The sequence below is a fragment of the Anas platyrhynchos genome, chromosome 9 (genome assembly GCF_047663525.1).
Source record: "Anas platyrhynchos isolate ZD024472 breed Pekin duck chromosome 9, IASCAAS_PekinDuck_T2T, whole genome shotgun sequence".
NCBI lineage: Eukaryota > Metazoa > Chordata > Aves > Anseriformes > Anatidae > Anas > Anas platyrhynchos.
In genome coordinates, this window is record NC_092595.1 from 397,693 (window position 1) to 424,071 (window position 26,379).

General features: G+C 41.6%; 1 long non-coding RNA gene across 1 annotated transcript in view; it reads left to right on the top strand.

Annotated features, from left to right (window-relative positions):
- Positions 1 to 26,379, top strand: part of LOC101798394 (uncharacterized) — a 95,600-nt gene that overhangs the window by 65,616 nt on the left and 3,605 nt on the right. Inside the window, exon 10 of the long non-coding RNA XR_011811523.1 lies at positions 1 to 26,379. This exon is cut by the window's right edge and continues 3,605 nt beyond it. This is a non-coding gene — a long non-coding RNA (uncharacterized lncRNA).

A 26,379-nucleotide genomic window follows, 5' to 3' on the forward strand; every position in this document is an offset into this window, starting at 1 on the left:
GCTATTAGAAAAGACCCTGGTCCACAACCATCTCTCTGTGAGTAGTGCTCTCTATAACTGCCTGCAGTCAGCTGAGCTTCATCCTCCTCCAGGATCCAGACTCTGATGTTTCAGAAAAATGTTATTGGTAGATCTCAGAGGTGTTTAAGTTTCAATGTGGAGCTGGTACAAGCACTACCCGATCGCTCTGACAGTCCTCTCAAAGGCAGAACAGAGGGAAATTTATGCCTTAGCAGACTGGAGTGTGTATTTGCACCATTACTGATGGAGCAGGAGGAGGCATGAAATAAGAGGGTTTCTGCATGGCCCACACTATTTTGAGGTCCCTCTTTCTGCTTGGAAAGCTTCCTTTCTTTTTCAGTGGTATGCATAATGCTGGAAACTGGCACCAAGTTTCCTGCTTGATATTACATTATGAAGTAGTTGATAACATTTTTAGGAAGGGAGGGGGAGCTCTTTATAAATAGCCTTTGAGCCTTTGCTTCTTTCAGGTTTCTTATTTCCCTGTTCGTAAATTAGAGCAATTGTATTTGTGACAGTCCCGGATGAATGCAAGCACAAAGCTAGCCGGAACAATGCAGTTACTGCAGGCATCCACTGTGATCTGACACGCTGGCACCGAGTTCTGGGCGAGCCAGGCAGATTACGTACGTGCAGAGAATGCAATGTTTCTACCAAAGATGTGCAAACTTCTGGTTCTTGCATCACTCAAACCTGCCACATTTCCACAGATCTCACAGATACCTGGGGACAGGTTTTTATTTCCTTATTCACAGGTAATAACTCTGCTTCACCGTCATTGTAGCTTTCATGGCTACAGTTTTGTGAGTAAGTGTGAGGATCTGGCTCTTAGATAAATGCATGACCAACTCTTACGCAGCAATGCAGACATCAGCATGTGTGCTGAGATACAATAAAAAATCATGCAACCTCCTCACCAAGTGCCAACTTGGTTCTGTGGAGGAAACCCATGTGGGAGTAGCGCTGTGACCACAGCACTCCCTGGGTGTTCTCTTTCCCCCACATGTTGCAGCAGATGGCTCGGATGCACGGGCTCCTTCCCATTGCCCTGACCAAACACGATGTCCTGTGCTTGCAGGCACCACCAGAAGGCTGTGTCTGTGCAGCCCAGATGGACTGAATTACACGGATGTGTAATCTTCCCAATGGGGATGATGGTGCAGCATCCTTACAAGTTTGATAGTCAGAATGTAAGGTCCTGGAGCTGGAGTTACTCTTCTCTTTCTTGCTTCTTCCCAGCATAATGCTCATGTGTTTGCTGATGCACAGAGGCACTGATTTCCTCTCAGTTGCTCACTGAGCAGTGTGGCTGCAGTTTGGCACTCATGTTCGTGGTCCTTCATGTTAAACTGCCTGGACAGTATAAATTGCTTCAGCTGGTGGCTGAGCTTACAAGGCCGTTCTGTGGTCTGGGCTGAATATTGCTGCTGAGGCTGTGTACATTACTTCCAGGAACCAAAAATGCTGTTATTTCATCAATTTTCTCCTGAAATTATTTTCTAATATGTAAACTAATTTTCCTGGAGTTAGTTTCAGGGCTCTCCTCCTTGTAAAATCCACCTGTCATGATTTTAAATAACTCTTCCCCCTCTGAGGTATAATCACCTTGGATCACATTTTTCTCCTCTTTGCTTCAAATGAAATAAATTCACCTCTTTTTTTTTTTTTTTTTTTTTTTTTTTTTTTTTTAACAATGTGTCAGTGCTTTATCACTTTAGTCACCCAATGACTTGTTTTGTTTTAGATCTCCAGAAAGGTAATATTCTACACTAGTATTACAGAGTTTCATGGGAAAGTTCTTATATGTGTTATTATGTGTTGATGAATCACACATTCCCTCTGTACCAACACAGACCTTTCTGGATGAAATTTTCTCTGTGAAAGATACAAAGTCAGCATTCCCAAATAGTGGCATGTTCTTGTCATCAAAACAAAGTGGTCTGGTGACAGGAAAGCACCAAGCAAATCCCCCAGAGCTCAGGCTGTTCTTATTCTTCATTCAAAGCAAGCAGTTTTCCCTGGAGAGGTGAATTTGTATCCACTCATGATCCTCTCAGTGCTGAGGAGCTGTCTGTGGCATTAGTAGGCATCTAATAAGCATTAAATACTGCATTGACAGAAAGATGAAGAAGTGTCCCCCAATCCTTCATCCTCTCACACACAGGCCTGCCTGGCAGCAAGGGACAAGCCAAGCAGGTGGAGGGCGGCCAGCATGATGCATGAGGAGCCACTAAGTGTGGAGGCAGGAGCAGCAGTCACTGCAGACAGCATCTGGGAGGCCTGCATTAACATCAAGGAGCAAGGAAGGAAGGCAAGAAACAGCACAATGGAGGACAAAGGTGAAGCAGAGGGTAAGGAGGAGAGGCAGAAGGAGCACTGTAATCTTGGGGTGAGGAGAGGTGCCAAGAAAGGAAACATGGTCATCAGATATACATGTATGTCCTCTCTTTTGAGGCATTCCAGACTTTTAAGCTTCACCACTCATTTGTGCCAAGGCTTTCCCCTTCATCCTCTCTATGAAGCTGAGCCTAGTCCTCCTCCTGAGCACACTCACCAGAGCTAACAGGACCTGTTGTGCCACCAGCTAAATGCACATCCATCCACGAGCCAGGCTTTTATTTGCCTGTCCACAATGCAGGCAATAAGCAAGGGAGGCTAAGGGATACTAGCAACTGTCAAACTGCTAGGTAAATCTGCTAGTTTCAGAACTAATAGAATTGCAAACTCTACTAGGGCATGCAGCTCTTCAAAAGTAAACATTCATTTACAGCAGGATCATAAAAATCTTTGGGGAACTCAAGAGCAAGGTTGCCTATGGCTTTTTGCCCTTTCTGTCTCTGGGAGCTGTTGCTCAATGAGGGAGTATGTGGTGTTTTGTGTGAACTGAAGGGTAACTGTGAGCAGCTACTTAAATAGCCCTGATTATATTTGGAGAAGGCTGTTCCCTGAAAGTGGCTAGAATCTGTGAATAAACATGTTGCCACAGGTGACCACCTGATCTGTGCATATGGGCCTAAAAAAAGCCAGTTTACTAAGTTTAAATACCTCAAAATAATCTGAGCAGACACCAGACGCCAATAACTGTGCCTGCTCCAACACTTAACTTAATGCAAGATATAAAAAGCAGGCATTGTACAGGGGCTTTGTAGTGGCAGAGCACGCGGCTGGAGTTCCTGTGGCATTGCAGACTGACCACATAACATTAGGTCAGTCCATAAAGCACTCCTGGGGAGACTGGTGGGCTTTAAAAATAGGCATTAAATACCACATTGACACAAAGATGAAAAATTGGTGAGGCCCCGTGAAGAGAGGGATGGAGAAATCCAGTTTATGCAGCTTATGTTATTTAACGTTTTTGCAAACACAGTGAATGTCTGCTCGGCAGCTCGTACTTGTAGGAGCATGGTCCTGCTCCGTGTGCCAGGTGAGCACATGGAGGGACGGCACCATCCTGCTCCCCCCCTCAGACCCAGGCTGGCTGCTCAGCCCTCGGGGATCACCGGCATGCAGTAGGGTAGAGAGGCTGCACGAGGCATGGGGCACCCAAAATGTGCTTTCTCTCTCCGGTCAGGCTCTCTTGCCACCCAAGGCACCTTTCAGGAACCCGCTGAACCATGTGCTCCCCTCTGTGAGCTCTGGCAGGACTCAGAGGGCCAGCCCCACAGATGGGATGCAGGAAGAAGCCACCAATGCCCAGGCCTTCCTTGCTGCTGATGGGCAAGGAGGGGGTGAGTGGGCTCAGCCCATACTTTTCAGCTTACACACTGTGCCTTTTGCACTAGGCTGCTGAAGTTTTTGAAACAGCCTGTGACAGAGGGGACAACGCTGAAGCTGTTCAGCATCTGTGAGAGTTGAAAAGTTCACGGTGACAGCTGAGATAAAGCCAGCCAGGCTCCACGCCCTGCCCTGCCCGCACCCCCAGCCTCACCGTGCGAACGCCCCACAGCCTTGCCCCGCCACTGAGCGTGTATAGCTTGAGCCTGACTTAAAATTAACATCTCTGTGTAAAGTCAGTACATAATTATTGTTTATTATGACAAGGAAGTAGAGAAGGTCTAGAAATATGCCTTGTGCTTTTCTGAATTAACCTTGTGGCTTTTTGAACATGCAGAAAAATTTCTGAATATTGGTGGCAGTCATCACCCTGTGCTGCCCTCCTGTCTGCCAAGAACAAGGATCACCCCCAAGGTTCCTGTGCTCAGCAGGGCCGGCAGCGCTCCCAGTGCTCTCTGGGCTGCCCAGTACAGTACAGGTTTGCCCGTGTGCAGCGGCTGCTGGTTTGGCACTGACAGCCGTGCCCCCTGCCCAGGCCTGCCAGCTGGGTGGCCGCGGCTGCTTGCGACCCCCAGCCCCATAGGCAGACACTGCGTCTTGCTGCTTCTTCCTCCCCAAGAGGTTGTACCAGTGCCAAAGCCTTTCTCAGCCTCCACACAGACCCAGCTTCCCCATCAAACTCCTCTTATCTGGTTATTTCTCCTCATTGCTTCCCTCTGGTATCACTCCAGAGTTATCTCTGAACTTCAGCCTTGGTTTGCAGATAGCAATGAACTGTTCTAGAGAAGCAGAGGGCAGGGGACTGTACCTGGGTCACCTCTAGAATCTGTCATAGACCAGTCAATTTAAAGACAGCCAGTTTTGAGTAAAACGTTCAGATGAATATTTCTGTCAAACTGGTGCCCGTCGAAGCCCAGGAACAATGTGGGCCCAGCAAGCTGGTGACACCACCTACGTCACTGACAACAGCACTTGGATTTTGCCAGTCTGCTGGATGGGGAACACCACAGCAGTTTTGTGAGACCCCGCACATGGAGGAGCAGACAGCAAGGACATGAGATAAGCGAGAGGAAGGGAGAAACATTCTGAATACTGATGAACAACATATTCTGGTCCTGAATACCTTGGGACCAGAGCCCACGTGTGAATGCCTGTAACATACTTCACGCCCCCAAAATACATGTAAAATAGCTGTAGGAACTCCTTGCTCTGTTTTTTGGCAACGGAAAGGTCAAGCATCTATATTTTTAGATATTCTGAACTACAGGTACCTGGGATCTCTGAAAACCAGGCCAAAGAGAATCACTTCACTTGTGGGCTATCTTGCTTAGGATTCATTTTTGCTTATGAAAGGATTATTTAGATTCTGCTGTTTGCTGTTTGGCCAGCAATCAAGTATGGTTTTTACCCCCTGACTGCATGCTCAGAGGGAAATAAAAGGTTTTGCTCTCAGAAATTAGGACTAGCTACGCTATTCAGAGTGAAGTCTGGACTTGCCCAAAATTTATCCTATACCAGTTTATTGCCTTGGACAAAAAATGCAGAATTCTGTCAGCTTTAACTTCTTTATCTCTCTCTTTTTCTTTCTTTCTTTCTTTCTTTCTTTCTTTCTTTCTTTCTTTCTTTCTTTCTTTCTTTCTTTCTTTCTTTCTTTCTTTCTTTCTTTTTCTTTCTTTCTTTCTTTCTCTCTCTCTCTCTCTCTCTCTCTCTCTCTCTCTTTCTCTCTGTCTTTCTTTCTCTCTCTCTCTCTCTCTTTCTCTCTCTCTCCTTCCTTCCTTTCTTCCTTTGCTTGTAAAAGGCAATCTTAGAATCACAATTCAAAATATAATGTAGACAAAACTTTGTAGTAGGAATAGTTTTAAAAGCAATTACGGAATTACTGTGGAAGTAACTTAGGAAAGAAAGTGAATGGATAGGAAAAAAAGCATTACATACATAAAAATATTAAGAAGTTCTTTTATGCAAGATAAAACTAGGGAGATGAGGAATACAAACCTGAGAGGTGAAAGGTGGGCATAAGTTATCTGAATTATCAGAGTTTACGAGGGTCTTTACTCAGTGCAGCCCTTGCGTCTGGAGAAACTATAGGCTGTTGCAACAGTTCTGGGATGGATTCAGATCAGTGCAGAGCTGTACTGGTCTGAATTATGAAGGTTACAGCTCATAGCTCTGAGGCTTTCGCAACCCTGTTATCTTGCTGCTTATGACTTGAAGAGAAGCCAGTATCGCTCAGGCTATAGGGAGAAAGAGTCCATGAAATCAATTGCCTCTTCACTAGACAAAATCTAGAAAGAAGTGCCATGCCTGAAATGTAAGGGTTTTCCTGACAACTTCTAAATAATTGCTAATTTTATGTCTGAATACCAATCAGTTGATTTTCTAGATAATAAGTAAAGAGACAATTTTTCATATTAATCAAAATATTTGTTGCTTTCTTTGCACAGTGCAGAAGCTTTCAGCAGAGCATTTGTGTAGCATTGCACCACACAAGAGAACTGTGTAATTCTGTCATCTACTAAAATCTGTGCTATTAAAGGCCAGTTGAATCTCCAATTATATTTTCATGAAACTATACTGAAAAACATGTAGGACACCAGAACACAGTCATATTCAGTGAACATGCAGAAGTGAACCCAATGTACTAGCACAGTCGTGATATAAATAAGTATACTGTTTAGCAGGACATCTTTTTTGATGCTATTCCTGAGGCTAGAGACCCGTGTCATTGCAGTCAGCATATGAAAGCAGATCTGTCTCTTTTCTTGTTTACAGAGACTCTCACATCCGTGAGTGTTAGTGATCACTCAGAGCAGTGGCTCTAAATATCCACAACCAACACCACATCCCTCTTGCAGAAGTGTTTATGAGACACTCGTCCAGACTTTTCAGCAAGGAGCAACAATTATCAGAAGGGAAATAGCAACACAAAACTAGAAGAAAAAAAAAACACACCCATGGTGAAAAGAGTAAACTAGATGAATCTTCAGCTCCATGTCAGAGATTTGTTTTGCTCTTAACAGATTCTCAGCAAGATTTCTACAGGCAGAAGGATGAGAGACTGGTTGTATTTTAATGGCTTTGTATTTCTTCTAAGTTTAGTCTTGGGGTAGCAACAGTAGCTGTCTCAGCAGTGACAGGCTCATGTGGTGCCAAGCTGGATTGCTCTAATATGCTGCTTCATGCATTCTTTGAACCCAACCCAGAGGCATTTTATGCTGCCTGTTCCTGGGTCCCTGCTAGAGATCAGTCTTGTTTTTCTTTCCTGGCTTCTCTGTAATTGCAGAGTGTGAAGCCAGTAAGTGGCACACAGGATCACTGCTGGCCAATTCCCTGTGCTGGAGATGTGCAGGCAGGGGCAGGGCTGCGCATACCAGCTCTTGCAGGGCAGAGGATGCATTCAGCTCCTCAGTTAATTCATCACAGTGCAGTTGGATGTGACTCGGGTGCAGCTGTGGGGTGAACTGCATGCCCAAAGTTCTTATGACCAGAAACTGCCTTCCACATTGCTATCTTGGAGGCTGAGGGACCTAAAGCAAGCACAGATGAGTAGGACACACATCAGTCTCTGAAAAGCCACACTTGATGGTCAGTTGTATGACATAGCATAGACCATGCTGCATCAGACCAAGCTGCTGTGAGTCCACTGTTCTTAGCCCAGCTGTAAGCAGAGACCTAGAGAACAGTAAGAAGGGCACACATATCTGCTATTTTCCCCCAATAATCTCCCTGCCTTTGATATTTTCAGTCCAGGGTATTTTTATGAGCTAGTTATAGTCTTTTTAGTAATTCCTAACAGCTCTATTCTGTGTACTTACCCTTTTCTCCCTTGAGTCTTGGGAAATTTTTGCATGGTTTTGTAAATATTCTTTGCAAAGCATTTTGCAGAGCTAGGACAGCTGTTTGAGGAATGACTCAGAATCACAAAATCATAGAATGGTTGAAGTTGGAAAGGACCTCTAGAGATCATCTAGTCCAACCCCACTGGCAAGCAGGATCACCTAGAGCACCTTGCGCAGGATGGCATCCAGGTGGGTTTTGAATATATCCAGAGGAGATTTCATAATCTCTCTGGGCAACCTTGCTTTGAACTTGGCTCTTATGACCCTTGGCTCCTTCTAGGCACTATCACCTACCCTCTCCACACTGCTTATTGTTTTGCAGCCCCGTGCAATCCTCTCCCCCACCCCACCCCTTGTTTGCCAGGCTGAGGAGTCCTGGCCAGCACACTCATCCTCCACACAGAAGCAGTTTGGTGGCTTCCAGCATCTTTCTTGCCTTTCTCTGCATCTTTTCCACTTCTAATTCTGCTGTATTTCCCTCTTAGTCAGTTTTTCTAGGTACTTATGCATTTCTTCATAGTCAACTCTTACTGCTGCAATATATTGCAGTAAGTGCTAGTTGCTTTTAACATGCTGGGCTTCCCTGGGTCATGAGGTGCTAGAAGTTTTCTCTCCAGCATTTTCACTCCAGGGTAAGTAACATCCGAGAGAGTCAAGGCAGGATGGCTACAGTGTCAGTCATCTTAGTTTAATTTACTGTCAGATGTAAATCACTACTTTATTCCCATATATTGTAATAAAAAATCTTTATGATCTCCACAGTGTATAAAGCTGTTTGGTCAGGCCACATAACCAGTCGCTACAATCCCCTTTTCCACTAAAGTAGCACAACTGATTTTGTAACGACTGTATATATTAGATCACACGAGGAAATCATTCTCCTATAACTTTAGCCGCAACAGAAAACTTACTTTGGGCTCTGCTAGTATCCCTGATGGGGTTGTTGGTTTGCTTCATTCTCACATCACAGACTGCTCTGACACATAACATACAAAGCTAAGTTTCTTTGCACACTGTCTGTTACATGTGAAGAAAAAGGATTAGGCTATCACCTTTTAAAAAACTGATGAGCAAGCATCTTGATTTAGATGAAGACCGGACGTCTTGTGGTTAAACGCCCACATAGGAGCCACAGGACTTGGCTTGTTTCTGGTACCAAACAGACTTTTTATATTATCCTCGAGCCCCAGCTTCCCCATCCAGGAATTCTGTGATGTTCAAGTGATTCGTATTTCCTAAATTGATTTCTCTCTTCCTCCTGTAATCATTTTAGCTGAGTAAGTTCACTCTTCTTTTCTTGTAACAATTGGATTTAAATATGAGTCAACCTGGAAGAAATCAGTAGCACAGGATGCACTAGCTTTCACTGAAGGAATACACCAAAGTGTATGCATTAAAAAAATTATAGTTTAATTGTGGTATTATGGTACTGTCCACATACAAGATCAACTTCACTCTTCTCAGGTGGTACAAATCCGTTTGGCTCAGAAAAGCTGGGGACTCAGAAGATAATCACTAGGACAAGATTTGTTTTCCTCTTTGATAGGGATGGGCAAAGCTGTTGTTAAGGAATGGCTACCGTTCTCCTGGTGTGTTAAAGTAGCTTTCCAAGGATTAACCCATTCGAACAAGAGAATTCATGGGGCAGATAACAAGCCTCTAGAATGTCTCTGGATCCCTTGCTTAGTCCCAGGAAACTTTATAACTTGTATACAGTGACAATAACCTCCATTGCATTGCTTCCTGGCATATTTAATGAAGGATATGATTCAGAGATGGCCTCTTATTGTGGACAGGATGGCATTTCTTAGCTTTCACAATGAATAGCCATTAAAACATAGATGACTATACCAGAGCAGCCCTCCCCCCTCCTTTTTTTTTTTTTTTGGGTGGCAGTGATTATATTTGGCACATACATTAAGTTTCCAACAAAAGAAGCCCTCATTACTTTATACCAGAGTACAGCCTGTGCTTCCCTTCCCTCCTAGCTTGCACATTTCTCACCTGCTTTACAGTGCATGCCAGTTGCTTGCAGTGGCTTTGTGTACTGCTGGTGAGGAATGCAACCCCAAGTGGCTGTTGGCACTGTATATTCAAGCCCTCTGTATCAGCGCGTCAGGGTTCGTGACAACACAGATAAATTAATAAAGCCCCAAGTCTGCAGACCTTGAGTGCAATCAACAAATGTCTACTTTCAGTAGCTCAGTCTGGCTGTTTTTTTTAAGGAATCAAAAATCCTGTCTGTGTAGTTAATATCTTGAGTTACTATGCAGAAAAGAAAAGAAAAAAAAAGGAATAAAAAGGAAAGAAGAAGAAAAAAAGCAACAATCTCCTACAATCTCCTAGCCAACTAATTGGGATGTAGAGTCTTGAAAGTGTAAATGAGGTAGAAGCAGCATGACTCTTGCCTGGCATACCTCAGTGCGTTTGCTGGTAGCACAGAGTGGTGCGCTGCTGGTTGGACATGGGCCAAACCCACAGCTGCTCACCTGCCAGTCGCAGGATCTCTTTTGCTCCTTCCAGCCACAGGAGGAGCAGGGATGTCTTGGTAGGACAACTGCCAGGCAAGAAGGAAAATCACTTGGGTGCATGGTTCATTTCATGGCCAGGGAGTACTTTATGGCCAGGTAGGAAGCACTAATTGCACCCAGTGTTCACTGTGGTGTTGCAGTTATTTTCTCAGGAGTGTGCTACAGTGCTTCACACAATGTGGGGACTGCCAACGGGAAGTCAAAGAGCCAATGAAGCACATAAGATGACTGTCACTGAGCTTTTTAGGGGAAGCAATTTGGTACAATGTCGACCACCTGTATTTCAGAGTCATTCTTTGCAACTAGGCAATGTAGGCATGTAGAGCAAGTGTTCACATATGTATTGGGTAGGTCCCTTTGGCGTTCCATAGCAGAAGTACATAAAATGAGGAAATAAAGACTCACAACTAAGTCACAAGTCTGAAAAGGGCAGGGGGCTGGATCCAGCCATAACTTTGACATGCAATCTGACAGACTGCATACATTTCAAGGTGCAGAACTGCAGCTTTTCGTATTTCAGTTTATGAATGCTAGAGAGTGGTTTTCATCTATCACATTTCATCCATCATATTTCATCTATCAGATTTCTCAGTTATATTCAGTTTCCATCAGGAAAAAATAAGCCCCTAATTTGCTGCCTTTCCTCACTTGTAAGTGGATGTCAAGGTCAGCTTTGGAGAGGTGATGTGATGATAATGTTGGAAGCAGCTGTGAAGTGCCCCGTCTGGTGAAGTCTCAAATGAAAGACATGATGGCTGTGCAAAGCATTATGAAGTCTTTGAAAATTAAGATAGCAACCAGGCATGTCCAAATTTGTATGTGAGAGTCAGAATTGCTGCTGAACAGCATTTTCATCCTAATAACGTGCACTAGCTGCTACAGCTGCAGATCAGTCCTTCATTTCATACCAAAGCAAGGGTTTGCTCCAGTTCTTGGACTCCTTCACCTCAGTGTCATCAGGATTTCTGCTACACAGTCATTGACAGCTCACACATACCTGCCACACCTTCTAGCACACTCATCTGCATTCCTCACCCTGTTCCAAGACATGCCCTGTTCATGTACTTGCACTCTTGGAGCTCACATTTGCTGTCTTTCTTTTTCAAGTGGCACCAAGTAGTCCTACAAAGTGCTGCTCCATTACAGAAACGATGAATTTAGACCATAGTCTCAAAAGCCAAGTGATCCTGTCCTTGTGAGAACAGATTAAGGATACATTGTCCTGCCACCTAACCAGTACTTTCTTGAAGTATTTTACAACTTACTTAAATAAAATAAATGCTAGAAATGTCTGATCTGCAGTGATGACCTCTGGAGCTTACTATGCATGTAACAGAAGTTCTTCACTTAATGCATTTTGGTTTGATCTGTGACCAGCATATGCAACCTTTCTCCTAGCCTTTTCTCAGTTTATAAAGCTTTTCCTACCGTCTTTTATGTTTACCATCTCCAGTTCCCAAGTGCTGTTCAGATTTCCGACTCTCAAAGTTTCTCTGGCAGACAACTCTGTCTTCCAGGTGATGCAGATTGGATGGAACAAAGCCTGAGGCCACAGCATCTCACCTTGGAAGGGACTTTGAGCCTGGACTTGAGCAGAGAGCAGCCAAAAAAATGGTTCTCCCCCCCTTCTCTTCATTCTTGTCATGCAGCAGGGCAAATCAAAACCTCAAAGCTGCAAAACCCCCATCGTTGCTTAATTTGCAGTCTAGAGGGGAAAAAAAAAATCAAGCTCCTTATTTCCATAAAGCAAGTGGGAACCAGTACTGGCTGGCAATTGTCTAGCCTTGGCCAAGGGCAAAGGAAATAGTTAATCTATCACTACTTTGAAACACAAATCTGTTTGCTTCTGTGATTGCTTAGGCTGATTTAATTTCCCATTTTTCTGTTCTAATCTCAAATTTTATGGCTTGCTTTTTAGTTTAATCCTTTACATTTAAGGTTTACCTGACATCAGTTTTTTCTTAACACAGTTTATGTCCATTAAATAGACTAATTTACTGATGACTGAACATATTACCTGATTATAATTAAAAAAAAAAAAATTCTGTTCTGGAAAAAAAATCTATGAAGTGATCTTCCAAAAAGCATTTGTTAGATTTGTATGGTAAAGAAGGTGTCCCTGAGCTCTGGGTGGGAAGGATTTGTCACTGATCACCCTTGTTTCCTTCCAGTCACCTTCCTGCACATGCAGGTTCTGCTGGCCATCAGAGATGAGAATCATGACAGATTAAGGCATATAATTTGAGAACCTAATTATAATAAATACATTAAAATTCATAATGTGACAAAGTTGTCTAGGGTAGTCAGAGGAGCTAAGGTATGGTGACACTGAATGAACACTGGTAAAATGCTGTGGTTTAACATGAGCCACACCAAGAGGTAAGGATGTTGCTGAGAGATTCTTCTCAGACCCTTTGCACAAGCACTACATTTAGGAGAGATGCATGGGAGGAGGAATTAAGGTGCATGGCAAAATCAGAGGCTGGCTGCTCTGGCAGTAAAGGATGTGTTGTTGTCTACGTGAGAGTTTGCAGTCCTGCTGCACTGTAGGTAATCTGCAAGCCTTCCTGAGGGCAGGGAAGGATTTAGGGAATGAGCTAGTGGTGGGAAAGGGGACAGATTAGGATCTCTGGGACAGATCCCAATCCATGCCTGCTTTGAGGCTGTGCATTTCTCTTGTTGATTTACTGCAATACTGTTTTGACTTAGGAAACTGACACACCTTGCGATATATCATATCTCTGATTACAGTAGAAGCTCCTCTGATTACACACCACTGCATGCCTTTCTTGCTTTCTCAGTTTTATTTTCTACACTGAGCTTTGCGGCCTTATGTCCATGCTATATTGACATACACAAAAATGCACTGTGTCCAGTACATTTTCATTGAAAAAAAAAAAAAAAATCCATCCATCTGCTATTTTATAGCATCAGCCCCCAGAACGAAGTCCCCAGCACTGGGAATGTGTTCCCCACTGATGTGCCAGACAAAAGTTCATAGCTTTGTCTTACTGAAAATGAAGTCTTGACTATTCACACAGTTCCCAATGAGTCACTCCACACCCTGACAGATGTAAAATGCCTTCTGCTGAATTCCTACCCCAAAGAGCCTTTTGCATGACCGGTTTGTCCGTGAATGCAAGCAGACTCATGATTTACAATGCTTCATCATCATGGCATGTGTAATACTAAATATGATGACTAGGGAAAACAGACCCACCTATTTTTTCTATAGGTTCACAGCCTGAAAAATCTCCCAGCAGCCGCACAAGAGTAGTTCACCCAGGGAAGGTGTGTGTACAGGGAGATCCTGTACTAGCTATATTAGACCCTTTTGATTCTCAGCACAGCTATGCAGTTGAAAGAAAATTGATCAGCTGAGGGTATGTGAATTCACGGGCAGAGAAGATGTGCAGATCAAAATACTATCTTGGAGATCAAAATAACTAACAAAATACTGACTATTTCTGTCACTTTTCACTTTCTTGCTCTCTTTTTGTTGCTAAGACTGTGCTTACCACTGACTAGATACTCAGCTCTGATTCAAGTAACGCATGTTGACTGTCCTTGTTTTGAGCAATCAGGACAAGACACTTTCAGCTGAACTGGAACTCAGCTCTGTTCCTTCAGCCTGTCCCTGTTGACCTCCTTTGAGCTGGAAGCACTTTTTCTGCTGTGTTTACCCACAAACACAGCCCGTGAGCGCCATGCAATACACAGTCAGAAGACACGCACAGGCCATTTCCCAAAGCTCTACAGCTTCTTCCTGAAATGAGCGATCCCTACACTGCACCTGAGAGATTTTCACAGATCTTTCTTCCACAAAGAAAAGCTCCTTCAGGGGCTTCAAACTAGGCAGAACCTTCTCTGGAGGAGAACCTCCCCCTTAGCAAGAAGGCAGCTGCAGTAAGGATGCTTGGAGGGGTACCAATGGTTCAGAGATCCCCCTGAGACCTCTTACTGCTCTCAGGTGTGCCGGCTCCATTCTGAAGCAGGAACATACCCGAACATACCCGTGGTAACTCAATCACTAGCTTTGAGTTGGTACTAATGCCAGGAGGTTTAGTGTTGATGTGGTCAGATGTAATCAATATCCTGTACGTGCCACTGCATGTGCCTCATGAGAAATGGTGTGGTTTCTCATTAAAGGGGAACTCTGTTGGATAGCTGAGTACTCACTGTAAGAAATGACTGTGGCGAAATCTCTGTTGCTATACCTGCAGTCAGTGAAAGGGACTGATGTGCTTTCACTGGTGGCTGCAATCATTTTGATGATGTTCCCTAGGAGCTGGCCAGTTCTAGTATAGTGCGAGAATGAAGACATTACCTCTGCGATGTGAGATTTTAGGCTGTGATTCCATATTCTTCTCTTATGGAAAGCTCTGTCATTCCAAAACAAACCAACAGCACCCAACACCATGTTAAGCTGTTATTTTTAGCACTTGTGAAATAAATTATTAACCTGGGTAATTAAAAAAAAGAACCACCACAACTCACTAGAACTTACAACTGTGAATTTTGTATTTCCAAAGTTGAAATCCCTCCCCTTCTCTTTATTCACAGATAGTTATGATACCTCTGTGCAATATGGAATCATTTTTGTGTCAGTCTTGACTTGTTTTAGGGAGTTAAATTGAGTGTCCAAGGAAATCTGTGATTGAAATACAAATCTCTGTGCATCAGGGCATGTGTGAAAGACTTCCAGCTGCATGCAGACAACCAAGTATATGTTTTTAAACATATTTTACTACCTTAAAGATAGTAAACAGGACTTTAGTAGAGGCTGATGTATCATTTCTATGCCTTGTCACTAGATGCATGGGATTCTGACAGCTGAACAGAGCCTATTAATTAAACTGTCATTTTTGTCAGTCTTTTGTCATCTTTCCTAGTTCATTCAGTTTCATTCATTTCAAGTATCTTCAGTGGGAACTTGACCAAACCTTTCCAGTTGGCCCCTAAATTCTTTGCCTCTCTTTATGAGAAGGAGGATGTATTCCCACGTTTCTCACAGCAGTAGCCCCAGCACTCTCCTGGGGTCAGTGTGTTGCAGTGCTACATTAAGGAGCAGCTTGGCTTGCGCAGACTCCTCGAGAGAGCAGCCTCGGGCAGTCTGAGGCTGGGAGCAGCTGTGCAAAGGTGCTGGTAGGAGTGGTCAGGTATTAAACTCCCCACCCTCATCAAGGTTACAGAGGATAATGCCACAAGTTTTGCAGGAATACAGAGTCTTTTTTTGTGTTTTTCAGAGAAGGATCTGTGCTAGAATAAGCAAATAAAAATTGGACCTGATTTTGCATCCCTCTGCTCCCACAGCTATCCTCACTGGGGTCAATAGCACTGCTCATGTGAACTTACGATGTGGTATAAAAACTCTCAGCTATTCGTTCTTAAAGGAGAAGTGTTATTTTTAAATATAACTATGACCTATTTTTGAATTTTGCTATATATACAAATTTTCTCTTCGTAATGTATCGATGAATCATTTGAAATACATGTGATGAAGAGAAAATGATTGGACCTTACAGGCATGTATAGAAGATGCCAAGGTTTTGTTTATTTTACGTGTTTTAATCATCTCTGCCTATATTACCACTGATCACTTTCCACAGTAGCTTTTGAACATTGGTTTGTCTGGATATTCAATATAGCTAAAAAGCACTTAAAATATCAAACTTGAGAACAGAGAGCCGGTCATTTTTTCACACTACTACAGCCTAATACAGATTTGAACCACAAGCCACCTTGTTACAGCTCCTGAAATCAAGGTAAAGTTAAATAATTTATAGCATAGCACAGACATATCCTGTAGAGATACAGGTATCTTTCATGAACCCATGCCATGCAAATGAACTGGCCTTATGATGTTTTCTCATTGCATTTTCAGTACATGCTTCCTTGTGTTTCAAATGAATTAAAAAAAAAAAGTTTGGGGTTGAGATACTGGTTTAGGGTGAGATAATAACCTGTAGTCATAGTGCACGGGTCTTTTACTATACTGTTTATTTTCTGAATTATCCTCATCAGAGCTTTTCCTTAAATGTCTAATTATCTCTGGTCTGCTCCCCAGACTTCTCCAGTAAGTGGAGACTCAACTGGGTTAGTAAATGAGTTCTTATGGAACACAAAAGCAGTTGCTGGAGCAGAAACAACATTTTTGTCCCTGTAGCTGAACCCTAACAAATTTATATATATATATATATATTTTTTTTTTCTGTAAAAGATTATTTTATTTATTGTAGCTGAAATAAAACCAATAACAGATTCCTGTTTAAACATGATCTGCTTGATTGTTGCCCTGTAGAGGTTTTTACTCTATCTCACCAGAGAAGGAAACTGATCTAAAGAAAATCCAGAATAAGATATTGTTTAAACTGGCAAAAGCATTTGGGAAGCAAATCGTCATCAAGCTGTAATGGCCCATGCAGAGACAGACCATTCCCCCCAAGCTTGGAGCCAGCTGGGAGTGGCACTGGGTCCCTGCCCCTCTGCCCTCAGGCACACAGCCCCTCGGCAAGATCAGCTCAGACGAGTGGCATTTTGCCATAGCTCACTCACGCAGAAGGTGGTGCAACTGCACTGACCTTCCCACGTGCCACCCTCTCTTTATCCCCTCCTGGAACACCCTTTGTGCTCCAGCACCAAGGAGCTCTCTCTGGCACATTCCTGGTGGAACCTTAAATATTATAATTGATAGAACTAATTATATTAATTAATAGGATTACTCAGGGGTTGTAATATTCTTACATAATATCTGTGACTACCATCAAAGAGTCTACGCCTAAATGCTGTTGAAGATGGCCTTTGAGCATACAAGGAACCTCAGCACCTTGCTCTGAACTACCTACACCGTAGAAAACTGGAGTTAAGTGAGCTGAGTCAAATAATTTCTACCTTTCAAGGCCAGTTGATGCTTCCCAAGCACCCAATTTTATAGCAGAAAACAAAGATTGATGATTAGATGTTAATAACCATCTTCTCACTGTCCTAGATTGCAATAGCAATTATTGCGTATGGACAGCTTGTTCAACCAGATACTGCTCATTAATAGATGGATACTCTTCAGAAACTAATTTCCTGTCCAAACAGAACAAAAGGACAAGTCTTCTTCAGAAATAATGTCTGTTCAACTTGGATACCAGAGGTTTGCCTCTGGGGCCAACCTGAGCTGTGATAGAGAGGGTGGACGAAGCTGGTTTCAGGTAAGTGTACATGCAGTTTATACACTCATGACATTCGTTGCTGATAGATTTCCATGTGGAAGTAACACCAAGAACGAATGCTTTTCTAAAGGAATTCCTATGGTGGCTTCCACAGGGGCTTCCACAGCAGAGGAAGCTCTGTAGGCAGGTAACTGGAGTCTCAGACATACATGAGGGTTTTCCCACCAGCTCACCTGTATTCAGGTGTTCATCTCTAGAGACTCTCTTGCCCATCACACTTTTTCCTCTGCAGTGTCCCCTGCATAAGTAATTGGGTAGCCAGGTTTTCTGTTCTGGGTCCCTTCTCATGGGCCTTCACCAGGAATGAGAGGCCGTGGTCCACCTTAGGCCATCCCTTGGGTAAGGGTCAGCTTAGCTGAGGAGCTTGCTTTTATTCTTGATGCAATGTTGGCATCTCATAAGGCCACTCGCTGCCAGCTGCTGCACTGCATGATGCAGCGTGAGGGCTAAGCACAATGCTCAATTACAGAGTGGTGTGAATAAGAGCGTCTGCCAACGTCTGCATATATACGAGGTCAGTGAGGCTACATTCCTTCAGATCAGAAAACAGAGCCAGCCTGATCTCATCCTCATGCCAGTTTCTCCGCATTACAGGGTTACCACAAGACGTGACAACACGTTGTTCCTGCACTGGGGGGGATGGGTCTGTGGGCTTGTCTCCACTGCTTGGTGAAACCAGCTGCGATGAACAAACGTGCACAAGCAGTCTGTAGGCAAGAATGCAGCAGAGAACAAGCTCTGGTTTTCCCACAGCATGAATCAGCCAAGCTCACGGCATATACCTCCCCAAAATCCTTAAATACCTGGTCTTCACTATGTTTATACCATACTTGTTCATGCTCCTTAACAAAACAATACCTTATTTATCAGGGACTGCAAGAGCTCCGTGACCATATTTATTTGGTGTTGGCTGCCTATTTGGGAACAGTGGTCTACCACTTCAAAGTGATGTGTGCAATCTGGTGGTCAGCCCTGATGATCACAGAGGGAGATGAAAGAAGAATAGTGGAAGGCAGTTATAAAAACCTCCACATAATCATATTTTCCTACTCCCATTTGTTATTCTGTGTGGTAATGTATTAATTCCTTCACTAAACTCTTTTGATTATTTTTATAACCCTTCATGATGTCACTCTGAATATTACTGTTATCCTTATAAATACACAACCCCCTTTCTGAAGAAATTTTATCTTTCCAGCTAACATGCCCTATGACTTTGAAACCAGTATGGTAAATTCATCAACTGAATTGAAAATAAGATTAGGTTTTGGGTGAAAGCTACGCTACATACCCCGAAGGCTTATAAATTCTCTCTGGTCCAAGGTATAAGTAGATGTCCCTGAAATGAGTATCATTCTGATGGGTTTTATATTTTTCTTAGGCAGAACTTGACAATTTTGGAGACATATATCTGTAGGCAAAATGAAGTTACAGCTATATTTTCATAGGTACACACTGGGAACTTCTCAGGTCCTTGGTTTTACAAGAAGTCAAATTTTACCAAGTCAAAACGTGCATAGTTTCTCAATTACTTCCATTTGATAACACAGTTGTTCCACATAGGTATCAGCAGAGTAGAAAACAAAGTATGACTTGCTCTATATTTAGAGAATTTGGAAGTAGACTTGACATGAAAATTCTCTGCATCTGGCGTTTTCTTTTAAGCATCTATACAATGAACTATTATACATTTAAATTAAACTCATAAAATATATGAAGAAAAACACTGCTGAATTACTCTTCTCATTTTAGATCATGTGAAAATAAGCTTATAAAATCCTAACATATCTTTCACTTCCACAACTTCCAAGATATTCTGATACTTTTTCTTTGCAACATAGCATGGAAGAGTTTGAGGACAAGTGCTTTCAAGTTTACTCATTATCAGAGCTCTGATGTGAGCTTGTAATTCAGGTTCTGTGTCATCTGTGGGAAAAATCGTAGAATGCTCATCTCTGCCCCTTGTACCCACCCAGATGTTGTACCAGATTCTGATCTCTTTAATTGTTAAAACTTATCATTATTATTTGACTTAGCATAGTATCTGCGTAGGCTCATTATAGACCAGAACTATGCTGTATGTTCCCGTCTTTTTCTGATCTGGATTTGTAAACTCCTGAATGGCTTTGCTATATGGTAAGAGTTGCTATATGATATTCCATATAAACCTAACTTCAAAAATCAATGAGGAAGGATTCTCTTGCACTCATGATCCTACCACCAGCACTGTCATAAAGCTTTTTCTATCACAGATGAGTGGGCAAGTGCCCATAGCTGATGCACGGTGGAGTTCACCCAGACTGGGTGAGGATCAGTGGGGACCATGAGGATGCAGTTTTTCATTTTACTATTTTTGCAAGATGAGTTTGAAAGGTATCGTAACCATTTGCAAAAGAGGACACAGGGTTACAGGGTTCCTATCTACGTGTGACTGTTTATGAGTCACGGAAGGAAGCAACACACATCACACATTCTACAAGGTAAAGTCATTTGAACTTGTCGCTTGGCGTTTCTCAGCACATAACCCAAGTCCCTGCCAGTTTCCTGTTAATGACTTTTTCCATGTGCGACAGCTTAGCTATATGTATACTGGGCAGACTAAAATCCCAGATCTAACTACTGTTTGTAATTATGCTCACATGACCTAAACATAGAATCTCGTGTAAAATCTCTAGCAATCCTTTGGGGCAGCAGGAGTTTGGCTTGCAGTCCTCAAAACACTCTGTATGAGAGCTTGGATGACCAGGCACCAGGCGACCAGCTCTGGGAAGCCACTGCAGCCCCATGGAAGCCGGTAGCACTGCCCACCAGGGGAGAACCCTACACCGCAAACCTGGCAGATTTCCTCCTTCTGGGGAATGCTTTTGATTTCACTTCTCATCTCTGCCCTTCGTTATTGGCACAAGGTAATGAATATAAATAAATAAATAAATAAATAAAGGCTCTGAAATACATGGAGAAATGTCCCAGTACTTAAAACAAAAAGAAAACAAACAAACAAACAAACAGAAAAACCAACAAAACAAAACAAACCAAACAAAAAAAAGAAAACAGGGGCTTTGATCTGAGGGGAAAAAAGTGAGAAACTGAATAGCTTTTATACAGTTGTTACTATGCAAATGGAAGGCACCAATGCTGAAAGACTAAGGGATTCAGAAAGAAGCTTTTCCCTTTTCCTTCAACCAATTTGCTCTTTATCTGATTATCCAAAAATTGTGTATGACAATGCTGAAAAGAAGCCCCAAACCACTATAATGGAGAGAACACAAATAAACTGCTTGCAAGATGAATTAGTTACCAGCTGTTGAAGTGAGTTATCTGTAGAGTGTGAGTATCAGCCAGTACAAACAAGTACTATTGTCTGAGAAGGGAAGTCTAAATCACTCATGATATTCAGTGATCAAACCCTGCCTGTCTACTACCTACGTAGCACAGATGATTTTTTTCCATTTTCAATTATTTTATAAAAACTGGAAAAGGAAACAAATAGAAAATATGGGCCAAATTTGTGCTGAACTATAATAGGGTTACGCAAGTGGTAGAGTAACTGCAAAAGCATTTCAGAGCTATTCTCAAGGGAACTACGTTTAAGTGAGTCAAAATTGCTATTGTCTACAAAGAGGAAGGGAAAAAAAAAGATAAAAAAATAGAAGTGAATAGACATGTGTAAGATTTATTAATTCAGAGAAAAATAGTCCACATTTTTTTTTTCAGAGGGAAGGTTTCCTTAATAATAGATAATGCATGGCATAATAATTGCCCAGTGTCTCATTTTATGAGGGTGGCTCATTCTCAAATGAATGTGTATTGTCTTTACAGGTTTATGACCACAATGTTGAAGTAAAAAGAAATTTTGCAATTCACTTCAGTTAGAAGGGGAATCACCTCTATATTTTTTATTGCTTCCCTAAGCCATGTTTGGTTTTAATATAAATGCATCTGATATGTTTTCTAGTATTTGGAAGAATATTAAAAAAACAGTCACAACAGTTTGATGCCTGTAACTTAAGACAACTTTCAGACTGATATTTAATCTCTGTGTCATCTCCTGCCAAAGCCAAAACACAATAGCACGATGTCGTAGTATGGGAAAGTCAATAAGAATCCATTGTGCTCATTGCAGTTCCAACAACTGCTATTACATATGTTACGTTTGAACACTCTGGGTGTGTATTCATCTTAATTTCAGATCCAATTAAAAACTTCTTGAGAATTCCACAAGCTTTAATCAGGCTTTGTCAGCAATTCAGGTTTAAGTTACATCATCAGCAGTGCCTGCACTTGACTAGCATTTTAATGAAAGAAAAAAAAAAACAACACATGAATTTATATATTGCACAGTGTAAAGTGTCTACAAACTGTTCCTTACACTAAGAGACATCCATAAAATTTGCTAAGTGCTTGCTGACATCCATTTCCAAACTGGATTTTGATTGGAATACTGCTTGAACAAGGATTTCAAGCTTAATTCCAGTATTTCATGTACACCTGCTAGTTCTAATTTCAGTTACCCCACACTAAATTTTTAGTGGAGAGCAATACAACTTCAAGACTCCACAAGATATTTGCACTATTCAGTATTTTTTTCAAATAAGAAAGTCGTATCTTTGCTTCCATTTCTATCACTAAACAACCACATAAGAACCACATTTTTGATGTTACAGAACTACTTTTTTTTTTTTTTTTTTTTTTTTTTTTGGCATATTTTATACAAGTGTATCTTTTTTCCCTTGCCAAAATTTTTTGCTTATTTTTAATGGCTTTGTGTGTCATGTTGCAGCAAAACGGTAGCTTCCTCTTTTGAAATGGAAGGATAGCAATTAGCATTTTATGCACCGATACAGAATTATTAGTAGTAAAATGGTCTAGCCCTTATTTTTGTTTACTAGAGGAAAACAACCAGGAAGGAAAAATATTCTCAGTCACAAAGATTTGGCAAGCCAGGAACTATATTTTGTTTCTTCACGTTTTCAGCACATTACTATTTACTTTTGCAACCATTAATGTAAGTAAATTTAATTCATACAAATAGAATAAAAAATTAACATCTGTACCTGAAATCCACTGCATGATTAAATAAACCTTTGATAATCAAAAGGGGAAAGCATAGCTGCTTATTAGAGTAACCTAAAACAAAATGTCTCCCTTTTTGTAATAGAGTAATGTGGTCTGACATCAACAAGCTCTGGATGTGAATACGTTTTTCCTATTAGGACTACACTCATGAGTGAGAAACGAATGTTTCTTTCTAAGTATTTTCCTCTGTCTCCTGATACAATACTTGTTGATGATCATAAAAAATGGGAAAATGGACTCATTTGCTTGCTGACACCAGCTACAAAAGAAAGCCAATTACCACTTTTCCAACCAGCAATTTATACATAAATCTGTGTTAGAATTACTGTGTTTCAGTGACTACAGTAAATGGCAATGGATCAGGAAATGAGGCAGTACTACATTTGGGGACTGCTTCTGGTAGTGCAAAGGAGAAATGTCGCTTTCTTATTGGAGACTTCTGGACAACACTGTACTGACAGGGTTCTGCCTTTCCCTTGAATCTGGTCGTGGTACAAAGCCTGCCCCAAGATCTCTCTGTGGCTTTCCAGCTGAGCTTCTGAGATCCACAATTACTATTTTGGGAATGGCAACAGATAACAGATTTCTTTATTTTTATTTTTCACTTTGTTGTACACAAAAAGGGGAAGGGCCAGGGACGATAGTAGTGCCGCTCAGAGCAGGGCTCAAGGAAGGGAAGACTGCCCCTGGCACCACAGGCGGCACCTCGAGAACCTGGCCAGTCACCTGGCGCTGCACGTGTAGCGCCGGGTGCATCCCAGATGCACGAACCCCGTGTTTCTGACGCCACTGCTGTTCTTTCCTTTCTGGCTTCTGCTGTGGCAAGGACGCTCGGCCAGCTCGGCACAGGGAGACGGGACATGAGCCGCATGGCTCAGGCCCTCTGATGATAGCGCTAGCATAGGGTTTCCTTTGGGGTGAAGCCAAAGGTGCCACTCTGCTATGTCTGTACCTGCCCGGTATCTCCGGCATATATTGTGCACATCCTTCCACAATTACACTTGACTGCTGTGATGTCACGTTTGCTACAAAGCAATGCTAACTTTGTGCAGTCATCTGCTACTTGGTTTTAGATGCTGGCATACTCGTTCTAGCATCAGAGAGTGTGGCTGTGGCTGGAAAAAAACAACCACCACCCTTCTCTTTCTGTAGGAGGGAGGAAGTCCCAACGACTCTCCACAGAGACCACAGCTCCTCTTGGTGACCCCTCCATACCTACAATCCTCGGTGATTCTCAGGTGCCTGATGCTTTAGCAGAATACAAAGTCCATGAAGAGCAATGACTGATGGTCTTAACTTGCAAAATTTACAACCTAATTCTTTTACATTGGGAATTACATTATTTATACTTTCCCAATTATTTATAATTGGGAATTCCCCAATTTATTTATAATTGGGAATTACATTACATATTTATAGTGCAACTGGGAAGAAATATCCTCTTCCAAACGAAAATGCTGGCAGTGAGTTTTTTAAAGTATTGCGATATTTTTCATTCAATCCAGAAGTAAATTTGTAACACTTTCCTTGGTTCACCCTGACAGGCTTTGGAATGCTCACTTCCACAAATATTCTGTCCTCCCATATTTCGCAGGCTCCCAAGACAGAATTCTGAGACTGTTTTGATCTGCACACACAGATATACAGACAGATCACTTCTGCCACCCTAATGATGGACAAAAACTTGTGTCTGTTCTTTCAATCATGTTTATAATGCAAGTGTTCCATTATAAAATAGTAATTACAATACAAAATTTAGATCATCATAAACAACTAGCTTCTCTACATTTAGCATTTTTGTTTTTGCTGAGGAATCCCTCAATTTCACTAACAATTCTATTTCAGCAGATTTCAGCGGAACTACTTATGCAAGCTTTAACATTAACAGCATAAAAACTGAGACTTATGTGAACAGAATTTAGTTTTATATTCATCATGTCATTTTAGTGCCTAACAGCATGAGTGTTTCAGAAAGTGTGAAGTCATAGGCTTTTATAGTATCTGTACAGTTTGATTAGAAAAGCAAGAACTAGCCACATAAATATTATGGAGGTCTTGTGCTTTGGATACAGCTTCCACTTGAAGTCAGAAAGTCCATCAATCCATTATCCAGAAACAAAACAATGCTCATGCTTTTGTAGAAAAATTGCAGATATTGCAGAATGTAAGTTTTATGTAGCATGTTTGTAAGAAAAAAAAAAAAAAAAAAAAAAGCCAGGGAACCTGTTTTTGCTAATCAGTATCCCATGACATGGTAGCAATACATCTGTCAAAAATTACTCAGAACCTAAATATGTAGAAGTTCTCACACACCTTTATTTATCTAGCTCTAATCTTTGCTCTTGAATGAATGCTTACCAAGGAAAAGGGGGAAGAAAAGGCATTGCTGCATTTAAGTGAAATGTGAGGGGCAGAGATACAGGTCCACCTTTGAACCTGCATATCTCACGTATGTCAGCCAAATGAATGTTGTCTCGACTAGAGTTACAGAGCAGACACCACACTGAACAACTGGGGCTCCCTGGAAAGTCAATTTAAATATTTATTATTATTATTATTGAGTTACAATTGCTTTAATGCCTTCTCTATGACTGTTCTCTCACCTTAGAGATGATCTACTCCACACTTCCTTACTCTTGTGCTACAAGTATTACATGAAGGCCCTCACTTTAGGAACTCGAACTGCAGACTGGTCTATAACTATAGTTCAAGTCATGCCATGGGTTATTTGAGTATCTGACTAGCTATTTGGAATTTGTGTTCCAAATGTTTTGTAGTCTTTACTCGATAGGAGTGTGAAATGTATGAGAGTATGGTGCTGAATGCCATGTATGATATCTGAAACCATTCACATTGCACTTTTAACTAGGTTAAATGAAACCTGATCTAGATTCCATTTGATCACAAGACTAGAATGCTGAAAATGCCATAATCTATTTATACATCAAATTGAAGACATTTTAAGTATCTTTAAATGTCATTGCATGACGGTACGGTAAGCAAATATCCATAATTTACAAAATGTTTCATGTTCATACTCAGAAAGAAAAGACAGACCAGCCTGACGTATTTATCATAAAGCCAGGATTTATTTCTTGACTTTTAAACTAAACACTGAAACCAGGTCTGCTCTATGCATAACAAGCAAAATCAATCTTGAAAACTTGAAAAGACATTTTGATACCATTATCAGTTCATATAACAACGAAAAAAAGATAAATGATTACACTCTCAGCTGGTCATAAGAATACCTCCCTAGACTTTGAAGGTCACAACTGGATACTGAGGGTGATGGGCATATTCTACTCATCTCAACATGCTGAGTGGGTGTAATACCATAATTTTCTTTGAATAAAATTGTGGAAGAGTGAGCAATTTTGGCTTAATTCTGGACTTTGAGCATGTTGTATATGACAGAGATGTGCTGAAATAATTTTTTTCTTGTACAGCTATTATCACATATTTGTAGTTGCTCCTTACCAAAGATTCTGAAGGATAAAATTTTGTCTTAGATATCAGTGAACCCAAGAATACAGCATTACAGGAATTACAGATGTTGCCTTCCTTGAAAGTGTTGTTCCTGCAGCAATAATTCATTGTTGGAACCAGCACATGGGAGCTGGCTCATAATCACTTCAAAATAGATTTATTACTTTTTAGCATCAAGAACATAATGCAATTCCAAGTTGGATTTACTGATCAGATTTGACTTATACTTCTCTTCACCACAAATCACCACAAATGATTCAAAATACAGCTAAGAGCAAGGTTGAGAACAGCTATGGAAATGTGAATAGCCAAATCAAACAGATAAAAATCACGCAGGCACTTATACAGCCCAGAAGTAGTTGAAAATAACTAGCTTACTAACAGACAACCTCAGATTCCCCTGGTGAAACAGAGCTCTTCAGGCAACAG